Consider the following 11,048-nt stretch of genomic DNA (forward strand, 5'->3'; position numbering starts at 1 on the left):
AAATAATTTCAACTCTAACACATCCTCATACACACCTTGTTGCCAAAAAGAGTTGCATGCTTCCAAGAATTCACAAATGTGTTGCCTTGCATCTCCATGCGGCATATCACCAAATTATCCAATAGAATTCAATATATTGAACATCACAAGTTTAAGCTCAAATTGGGTTGCCTAATTTTTGGAGCAACAATCCCAGGGTTAAGATCAACCAACACGGGAGCTAAATGATCTCGAATAGGTCTTGTTCGAAATACCACCCAAACATTGCGAATTGCTACAACATTTAGATCTGCATTATCCTGTATTGGATTTGACCTGGTTGATGCATAGCTCTTTGAACAAATCTTCTTTGACTGAAAAAAAAAGTTTGATTTTAGGTTCAAGAGGTACTAATGATACCCTGAGTGTTCCCTGGGTCATGCAACAATACAACACCTAAAAAGAAATAAAACAAAAAGGCAAACAAAAACAAGTTAGTATGTATCTAGAATAACAAGAAAATAAAATGTGCAGAAACTAAACTTAAAATAACCAATTACTAATCCCCGGCTACAACGCCAAAAACTTGTTGCGTGTTGTGATGTCTATAATTGATACGCAAACTATTCAAGTGTACACATCTAACAAGTAATAAAGTGATGAGAGAGTATCGTCTCCACAGAGATTGGAGGAAATTCAAGTAAAGTTTATGCACACAAAATATGGACAAAACTATTGTTGTCTGAAGAGGTATGAACAAATAAAGGAATGTTGTAGCAAAACTACAATAAAAACTGGAAATTCAAGAGGTGACATAGAAGTGTCCTCACACGTGTGGTTTCTTCACTAAGGATAAAAAAGTTGGGTCTATTAAGAAATCCTATGATTTGTTTTCATTAATAACAAGCTTTATCCAATTAATACTATGTTTGACAGAGTTTTCTAAAATGTTTCTAAACTATCTATAGCTAGAAATTGGGAACTAAAATGCTAAAGCAATACCACTTAGCGTGAACCCTAGCAGATTACTACCCCTTAAGCTTGACTCCTTTTAGCCATTGAAACTTTCTCTTTATCTATAAGGTGAGTTAAGGATTACCTCTCAGCACAACCCCATCATTCATTTATATATTAAACCTAACTCTCTCAACATTAGGTATCAAATAAAGGCTTAGGCTATCTCTCGAAAGCTCTTACAAACTCACACAATAAACACATTGAACATAACATGTAAAACAGAATCATGCCATCACATTCATTCCAAAAAAACATAGTCATCCATCAATAAACCCAATCCAAAATAGTTAGTTCATGGCTGGGTAAAGTTCAACAAATATCATTAGATCATTACAACCCATTTCCAGAATACTAAAATAAGTAAGAGGCACTAAGCAGAAGGAAACTCCAAAAGTTGTCGTTGGACTGTCGTGAACCACACAAGCGATGTTGCTTCTCTCAAAGGCCAGTAAGCTCGTGCCTTTGAAGCTCCCAACAATGGAGGACACACGAATGTTCCCCTTAAATGAGGGTGTCTTATTCTATTATAGTGGAGGCGCCTATAATTTTGTGCCCTTTATTTTTTGGGTGCCTTATAGTAAGATTACCTACATGTAGGGCATAGTTGTCCTATAGGTTCACGTGTGGGGGCTACAAAATATCATCTACTTTTGTCTTCTATTGTGCCCAGAAATGCTATCTAGAATGCTACACGAATTCCCTCTCCAAGCAATTCTCCTTATGTTAACATCACCACACCAAACAACCTTCCTCTAAAGCAGCACCGAAATCACACATAAGCAAAGTGAAGCATGCAAACACCACCATATGCAATAAATAAACCATATGCAACTATTTGTGATTAAATAGACTTGAGAACGTACAAAAACTTCAGTAAAAAGGGAATAAAATATAGTATTTTTACAAAAAAAACTACTGACTACATCATGGATGTGTTACGGGTCTCTCTCTCTTTGATTCACACTGCTCTGCTTTCAAGCCTCTGTTCTGCTGAACAAGCTATGTCTTCTATGATTTTAAATTATCTTACGTCACTGTCTCCCTCTTGGTGTTACTCAACATGTTACTTTTCACAACTCTCCTTTTTTCTTTTTTTGGGATGCTTCTGCTTTGCTTTTAATATATTGTATTTATGCTTTCTGCAATAAAAAAGTTGTTTTCGAAACTAAATTTTCGTTACGTTTAGTGTAACTTCTGCTTTATTGTGTACAGTGTAAAGGGCTGGGATTCAAAATCAATTTTTCAAGTATACCGTAGGGTCCAGATCGATACTTATTTTGATTAACTGTTTTCAATCTTCATCTGTTATTCTGTTTGTTTCAAAGTAACTAATATTCTACAGGATGTTCTTATGGTGGTTATAGATTCTTACCTTGTAGACATGCAAATTACCGGATAAAAAACTGATCCAGATCAGATAAAAACCGACCGATTTTTTCACCTAGCTAAAAAACCGGATTTTAAAAAAAACGGTTGGATCCTAACCGGTTTGGAGGGTCGGATGGTATAATTGGTGTAACCGGTTTCGGTTTGAAAAAAACTGGGTTTTTAAAAAAACAGGATATAAAAAACCGATTTTAATATTATTAAAATTACATCGTCATCAATTGAACAAAAAACCCCCAACGGCTAATTTTTTAAACCCCAGACTAGATTTTTTTCCGGATGAAAAACCGGTTTTTTATCTCTTTTTTTCAAATCGGTTTTTAATCCGGTAAAAAAACCGGTCGTCCAATTTTTCCCCAAACCGGTTATACTATCCGGTTTTAAAATATCTGATCCGGTTAAAAAAAATGATTTTTCCCAAATCCGGTTTCAGATATTTTTTACGCAAAATCGGATATTCGGATTTTGTACACCTCTATTTCCTTGGATTAATCAAATGTTTGGTTTAGAGTCTCAATAGTAATAATCGTACGAACTTTTCAAATATTGCCAATCAGGGTGGTAAAGTTGGGCGAATAGGAGGCCAGATATGAAAATGAAATGTTCAATTTACCGTATGCTTCCTTGTTTCATTTTCAGGTTATAGCAGTTAATGGGGACATTCCTTGGTCAAGTTCTTAATGCCACAACTAATGACAATGTGGCTTTTAAAGTTCACAATCAGTTGGACGAGAATCTTTTCATGTCTTGGTAGGGTTTAAGATCGAAATTTTGCTCATCTTTTCCTTTGGTAATTATTTGTTGTCGTTGTTTGAAAGGGATTTCTTGAAATTTCTGAACAATGTCTTCTACAGGCCAGGCATTTAAATGCGGCGAAATTCATGGGAAGATGGTGTTCTAGGTTCTAATTGTCCAATTCAACCCAAAAAGAATTTATTTACCAATTTCAAGTTAAGGATCAGATTGGGAGCTTTTTCTACTTTCCTTCGCTCAATTTTCAAAGAGCATCTGGTGGATTTGGTCCATAATTATCAATCAGCGTAATGTTATCAGAATTCCTTTTGCACCACCGGATGGTGACATTGTCATATTGATTTGAGACTGGTATACACAGAACCATACGGTTAGCAGCTAATGAATAGCTCGAATTTTAGTATTTTTCCTTTTTGTCCATCCCCGTTGTTGATTTCGCAGTTCAAGTTCAGTAATTGATACACTATTCTTTTAGGCATTGAGAACAACTATCGACTCTGGTGGAGAGCTAGGGATGCCTGATGGAGTTTTCATCAATGGGAAGGGACCTTCCCGATATAACACAACTCTTGTACCTGATGGCATTCAATACGAAAGCATTAATGTTGATCCAGGTATGCATTTCTGTTTTGTAGGTGATTTTCTTTATATTTCAAGCATGTCATTTGTTTGTCTTATGATCTGGATATGTATAGCATCATAAGAACAGTCTAATTCTTTTAGGATGATTTGAATTAAATATTAGTATAACCTTTTTTCCAATGGAATTCCTTTAATTAAGTGATATATATTCTTTAAAAATATTAATACCCTTGAGTTTCATGTTTGACATCTGCATTCAGTTATGGTAATGTTTCATCCAGCATTACATTATCAAGTTCTGATCTGCAATGAAAAAATGGTTTGCTGGAAAAACTTATCGATTTTGTGTGTATAATGTTGGGATATCTACTAGTTTGAATTTTAGAATCCAAAGCCACAATCTGCTCTTAGTGGAAACTGAGGGACATTATACGATTCAACAGAATTTCTCCAGCTTTGATATTCATGTGGGACAGTCCTATTCATTTTTAGTTACCATGGATCAGAATGCAACTACAGATTACTACATGGTGGCTAGTGCTAGGTATGTGAATGAATGTGTTTGGGAAAGAGTAACTGGTTTGGCCATCTTGCATTATTCCAATTTGGGAGGACCAGCAACGGCCCTTTTCCTGTTCCACCAATGGTCAGCAATTGATGCAGGGGGATCCGAGACAGATGATGCTGAGCTGTCAGATTGCACGTTGATGGCGCTGAGATACCATGAGTTGGCAGATCAGCGCAAAGGCGAGAATTGATTGTGACATGTTCCTCATTGGGGTCGTTTTGAGTATGTTTCAGTCTTTTGGCCATAACTTTGGCTACAGGTGTCAGAATCGCGCATAAGACCCCAATCCGAAAGCTCTTTTCGACGCGCACGCTCTCCACATCGAGCTATGCTCCATGTGACCTTTTTTTCAACCTCAAATTCTGCCGTTTTCCCTCCGAATCACTAGATTTAGTTATTTTTACTATTTATGGTAATATTTCGATTGTTAATTAGGAAGTCAATTTAAATTCGATTTAGGCCGGATTTTTTGGGAGATTGCTTATTTTATTCGAATTTCAATTTAGAGTGATTTTCGGGATTTTGCTATTTTGGCAAAATTCGAATAAAGACGATTTTTTTGCTATAACAGTCCGGCTTGTGGACTGCTTTGGATGGTTTTGATTTATATATTTTATTAAACCCTAGAGACTTTTTTCTGTTTTTGGGCGAATTTTCTCTTGTGAATGTCTGTCGGAACTAGCCTACAGGATAATCACTATTCTGTCTGGCGTCAGTTGGTGTCAGAGCTTCAACATCTTCTTGGGAAATTTCACCAGTTTCAATGGCTGGAGGTCGTGGTCGTGGTCGTCATGAGCAGGTTCCGAATGAGGAAGCCCAACGCCGTGATCGCAGCGTTAGGATGTGATGATTGCGGATTTGCAGAGGCAAGTCGCAGAATTAACCAGCGCCTGGCGGCGCAGGATTTCGAGGATCGTGAGGCCTCTGATCACGATACCAATTCCACTTTCGAAAACCCATATCACAATCGCGCAGGATTCCGGGGCGCATGATTCCGGGAGCACCGTGGTCGGGAGGAGCGTTATGGAGACCTCGGTTTTCGGGTCGATCTCCCTGAGTTTTCTGGTACATTACAGGCCGAGGGATTCGTGGATTGGATTAATGAAGTGGAGCGTATTTTTGAATATAAGGAAGTCCCCGATCGTGTGAAAGTGAAACTGATCGCCATCAAACTCAAGGGCAGAGCATCTGCGTGGTGGGAACAGTTACGACGTTCACGAGAAAGACAGGGCAAAGCCAAGATCACTGATTGGGAGAATGAAAAGAAGATGAAGGGCCACTTCTTTCCCTTCGGCTACACGCAAACCTTTTCAGCGACTTCATCGTTGAGGCAGGGCGCGCGATCAGTCGATGATTACACGGAGGAGTTTTACCAATTGGTCGCCCGGAACGATTTATCTGAGACGGAGGAGCAGATGGTGGCGCGATATTTGGGGGGTTTACCGCCAGCCCTTGCAAGATGTCCTCAGCCTTCATTCATGTGGAGTGTTTCGGAAGCATACCAGCGTGCACTTGCTGTTGAAAAACAACAAAACAGGAGACCACTGATCAGGAGCGATCACAACAGTCGACCAGTTCACCCTCAAGAGTCCCATCCTGCTCAGCAGCCACTGCAGGGTAATTCTAACCCTACTATTAGATGTTTCGTGGTGAACAAGGGCATAGGGCGACTGATTGCAGGAAGCCTGCTAGTCAAAAGGGCAAAAATTTGTTGATTGAGGAAAACGGACAGACGAGACTGAGGAGATTGGCGAACCCGTGTATGAAGATGATGAGACTGATGATGATGTATGGATGGTCATGAGACTGGTCGTTCGCAGAGTCTACTTACCCCCAAGGGCGATTCAGGGGACGATTGGAGAACCAATATTTTCCACACTTGCACAGTTGCAGATAAAGTCTGCAAAATGATCATTGACAGTGGCAGTTGTGAGAATGTAGTGTCCGAGGAGGTTGTCCAGAAATTGCAGTTGAAGACGGACCGTCATCCTAAGCCATACAAGTTGTCATGGCTAAATAAAGACAGTGAGGTAACAGTTGATAGGCGATGCCTCGTGTCTTTTTCAATTGGTAGAAATTTCAGTACTCTGATCGCCCCTATCACAGAGTGCCTCAAGGGGCATGATTTCCAGTGGTATGAGGAGGCAGAGGCCAGTTTCAACTGTCAAGCAAAAGATGACCGAGGCTCCAGTTTGGCACTTCCCAGATTTTGACAAAGTGTTCGAGGTAAATTGTGATGCATCTGGCGTTGGCATTGGTGGTGTTCTGAGTCAGGCAGGTCGTCCGGTTGCTTTTTTTCAGTGAGAAGCTATCGGGATCAAAGAAAAATTATTCCACTTATGATCTGGAGTTCTATGCCATAGTTCAGTCCCTGAAGCATTGGCGTCACTACCTAGTACAGAAGGAGTTTATTCTGTTTACCGATCATGAGGCCTTGAAGTACATCAATGGCCAACACAAGCTGAGTAGACGTCATGCCAAGTGGGTAGCATACTTGCAAGAATTCACTTTTACGCTGAGCACCAAGCAGGGAGTTTGAACCGCGTCGCAGATGCCCTGAGCCGTCGTACCTTACTTCTCACCACCATGAGTACTAAAGTTGCAGGATTTGAGACGTTCACAGATATGTATGCAGCTGATCCTTCCTTTGGAAGGATATTTCAGGAGGTAACTGAGGGTCACCGTCATGATTTTGTTTTGCATAATGGGTATCTGTTTCGTGGATTACAATTGTGCATTCCAGATTGTTCATTGAGGCAAATTATAGTGAACTTTATAATGAGGGACACTTTGGCCGAGATAAGACATTGGCCCTTACTCTTCTGAATTTTATTGGCCCAAGTTGACTAGTGTGGCCCATTATGTGGACCGTTGTTATGTGTGCCAGCGGTCTAAGGGAGTTCTCACCAATGCGGATTGTACACTCCCTTACCTGTTCCTGAAGCTCCTTGTTCGATGTCAGCATGGATTTTGTACTAGGCTTACCCCGCACCCAAAGGGCCTCTGATCTTTGTGGTTGACAGTTTTCCAAGATGGCTCATTTTTGTAGCTTGTAGAAAGACTATGGATGCTGACCGAGCCCATCTCTATTTCAAGGAGATTGTGCGTTTACATGGTGTTCCTCGATCCATCACTTCAGATCGTGATACTAAGTCATCAGTCATTTCTGGAAGAGCCTGTGGGAAACTGGGAACGCAGTTGAATTTCAGTAGCGCCTACCACCCCCAGACGGATGGCCAGACTGAGGTGGTGAACCGAAGTTTGGGAAACCTTTTAAGGTGTTTGGCAGGAACGAAGCCGAAGCAGTGGGATTGGCATTGCCTCAGGCAGAATTTGCCTACAACAGATCAAAAACAGAACCACAGGTTTAAGCCCATTTGAGATTGTCTATGGTCAGAACCCATCCGGGGTGTTGGACTTAGCCCCTATCCACGTATAGGACGTTTCAGTCCTAAAGCAGAGATGGCAAAGTATCTTCGGGGTATCCATGAGCAGGTGAAACGACCATTCATGAGAGCAATACCAAGTACAAGACTCGGGGTCGACATCATCGTCGTCAGGTACTTTTTGATGTTGGTGATTTTGTTTGGGCTGTATTAACTCGTGATCGTTTTCCTGTTGGTGATATAATAAGCTTAAGGATCGGTAGATTAGACCTGTGAGGTCGTGCAGAAGATCAATGATAAGCTTACAGGTTGCGACTTCCCAGTCACTTGAAGACTTTTGATGTCTTTAATGTGAAGCACCTGAGTTATTGTTTTGTGGATCCTGATGACACTACTCTGAACTCGAGGACGAGTTCTTTCCACCCGAGGGACTGATGCAGGGGGATCCGAGACAGATGATGCTGAGCTGTCAGATTGCACGTTGATGGCGCTGAGATACCATGTTGGCAGATCAGCGCAAAGCGGGAATTGATTGTGACATGTTCCTCATTGGGTCGTTTTGAGTATGTTTCAGTCTTTTTGGCCATAACTTTGGCTACAGGTGTCAGAATCGCGCATAAGACCCCAATCCGGAAGCTCTTTTCGACGCGCACGCTCTCCACATCGAGCTAAGCTCCATGTGGCCTTTTTTTCAACCTCAAATTCTGCCGTTTTCCCCTCCGAATCACTAGATTTAGTTATTTTTTACTATTTATGGTAATATTTCGATTGTTAATTAGGAAGTCAATTTAAATTCGATTAGGCCGGATTTTTGGGAGATTGCTTATTTTATTTCGAATTTCAATTTAGAGTGATTTTCGGATTTGCTATTTTTGGCAAATTCGAATAAAGACGATTTTTTTGCTATAACAGTCCGGCTTGTGGACTGCTTTTTGGATGGTTTTGATTTTATAATATTTTATTAAACCCTAGAGACTTTTTTCTCTGGTTTTTGGGCGAATTTTCTCTTGTGAATCGTCTGTCGGAACTAGCCTACAGGATATCACTATTCTTCTGGCGTCAGCAATGAGCCAGCCTAAGTCCATCAGTTTGTTCTCAAATATCCTTATCTTCCTTTCCTTTGAAACTAGCAACCAGCTCCATTAAAAGTTAGACTCTGACAATAGCCATATATGTATTACAACAACTCATCATATTCAACCTGTTGAAAGTTTCCCTGCAGAAAACTTCCCTGATTATTATTCCAATTTAAACTCTCTTTTTTCAAATGATCAGGCAGAATACTAGTGCAAGTGGAGCTCGTCCGAATCCGCAGGCTCTTTTCAGTATGGTTCAATTAATGTGATCGACCATGTGTTACAGACTTGCCCCCCTTATGATTGATGGAAGCTTTGTTCTACACTGAATGGCATCTCTTTGTCACCCCGATACCATTCAGACTAGCTGACTTGCTCATGTAAAAAGGTCCTATAGCTGGATTTCCCCAATAAGCCACTTGGCAGAACTCCAAATATCAACAGTTTTACAAGGGATTCATAGAGGTTATATTGCAGAATAACGACACTAATGTAGAGTTTCACATGGACGGCTATGATTTTTTTGTGGTTGGGTAAGAATCATATTCTTACATATCTTCTCAACTGCTGGTAATTTGTTGTACTTTTAAATAGCTCCTGAGTCTGATGTAGAATGGACTTTGGTCTGTGGACCGAAACCAGCAGAAACAACTATAATAAATGGATGCGATTATTTGTTTTACCAACAAAGAACCTTGCCTTTGTACACCCAATTTCTTTCTGTGAGGAGATTCGATTTCGTTGTGCTTTGCATTTCTCTAATATCTGTAGTGTAGGTGTACCCTGGTGGGGTGGACAGCAATCCTTGTATCACTTGACAATGTTGGAGTGTGGAACCTGAGAGTGGAGATCTGGATAGATGGTATCTAGGCCAGAGACACATGAAAATTATGAATCCCGAGGAAAACGGCGCCACGGAATGGCTCCACCTGAGAATGTTATTTATTGTGGTTCTCTTCAGAGCCTGCAGAAGTAATCTAAAACCATGTCGTAATTTTAATATTGCTCCCATGTTGTTACTACGATTGCATGTGATTGTAGGGAATCAAGAAGCTCTTCTGGATGACATTGGTGAGTTGGAATCCCAAGATTCTGACTTTGGTGGTCACAATTTTTGCATCATTTTTCACTTTTAGCTGATTGTAGTGAGGGAAGCAAATATAGGCACCTTTTGTGTTGTTGGTGGTGTTTATACCTATTTTACAGTTGTGCCAAGGTTTTGAAGTAAAGACTAGATACGGCAGTGTACATGCAACATATTATTCTTCTGATGAAAACTTAATATATATTTTTTTATTTTTGAAACAGTCCTTAAACTCGACAATTTTACTTCGTTTGAAAAAAAATATATTCAAATTCTTGGAAAATATGATTTAAAATAAAATGGGACCGTGATTGATCATTGAGGGTTAGATATGATCGAACGCTACAAAATTATCTTTTAAAAATAATTTCATTTTAAAGATAATTTTACAAAGCTCGCGTTTTTAAATATAGATAGAAAGATAAACAAGTTTGAGAATCGTAACATGTTAGAAAAGTTCGCATCCCATATCACCCGAATTTATACCTAATTCGTTACGTATTTTCGTAATGGTAAAATTTACGAGTTCAACTTATTTTAATTATGATCCTTTATTCACATCATTTTATTTAAACGAAGTAAACTTTATTTAAAAATTAAATTTTCGATTGACTCCCTTCGAAATGACGTTATTTTTTTATTTTTTAACAAAAGACAATATATTACTCTATTTTAATAATAACGAATATTGTACCTCAACTATTTATGAATTATCTCATTAACATCTATAAAAGAATATTGGCTAAGGATCTATTGAAAGAGTAAACCGTGCAATGCCGGAGAAATTGATACGTGAATGCAATGTCAAGCAAAAATTGTTATCATGATTCTAAGCTTAAATATTAAAGTTGAAGTTTTAAAAATAAGTTTAATTTTTAAAAGAGAAACATTAATAATCAGATGTTGGAACTTATTTCAATAAAGAGAAATTTCATTAGAATGTTTATATATTAACTCCAGTAATTTAGGAACTTTTACTCATCCCTTACTTTGTCTTTTAATAATATATTATTGTAGAGTTTTAAACTTACGCATCTAGATGATCAACTACTTCATTACCAAACTTCTATATATATCTCTATTTTGGTGATATGGAACTTTGCTATTACTTATGTATTATTCAGTCATAATGACAATATTTCTCAATGTGTCGAAACGGTTTTTTGAAAAGGAAGGGGTCCGTTCAAATGATGATATGACCGGTTAATGATAAAATT

General features: G+C 39.0%; 1 pseudogene; it reads left to right on the plus strand.

Moving 5' to 3' along the window:
• Positions 1–1,922: 1,922 nt before the first annotated feature.
• LOC120213528 lies at positions 1,923–9,887 on the plus strand (annotated as a pseudogene).
• The last annotated feature ends 1,161 nt before the right edge of the window (positions 9,888–11,048 follow it).

The sequence above is a fragment of the Hibiscus syriacus genome, unplaced genomic scaffold (assembly GCF_006381635.1).
Source record: "Hibiscus syriacus cultivar Baekdansim isolate YM2019G1 unplaced genomic scaffold, ASM638163v2 tig00110029_pilon, whole genome shotgun sequence".
NCBI classification, from domain to species: domain Eukaryota; kingdom Viridiplantae; phylum Streptophyta; class Magnoliopsida; order Malvales; family Malvaceae; genus Hibiscus; species Hibiscus syriacus.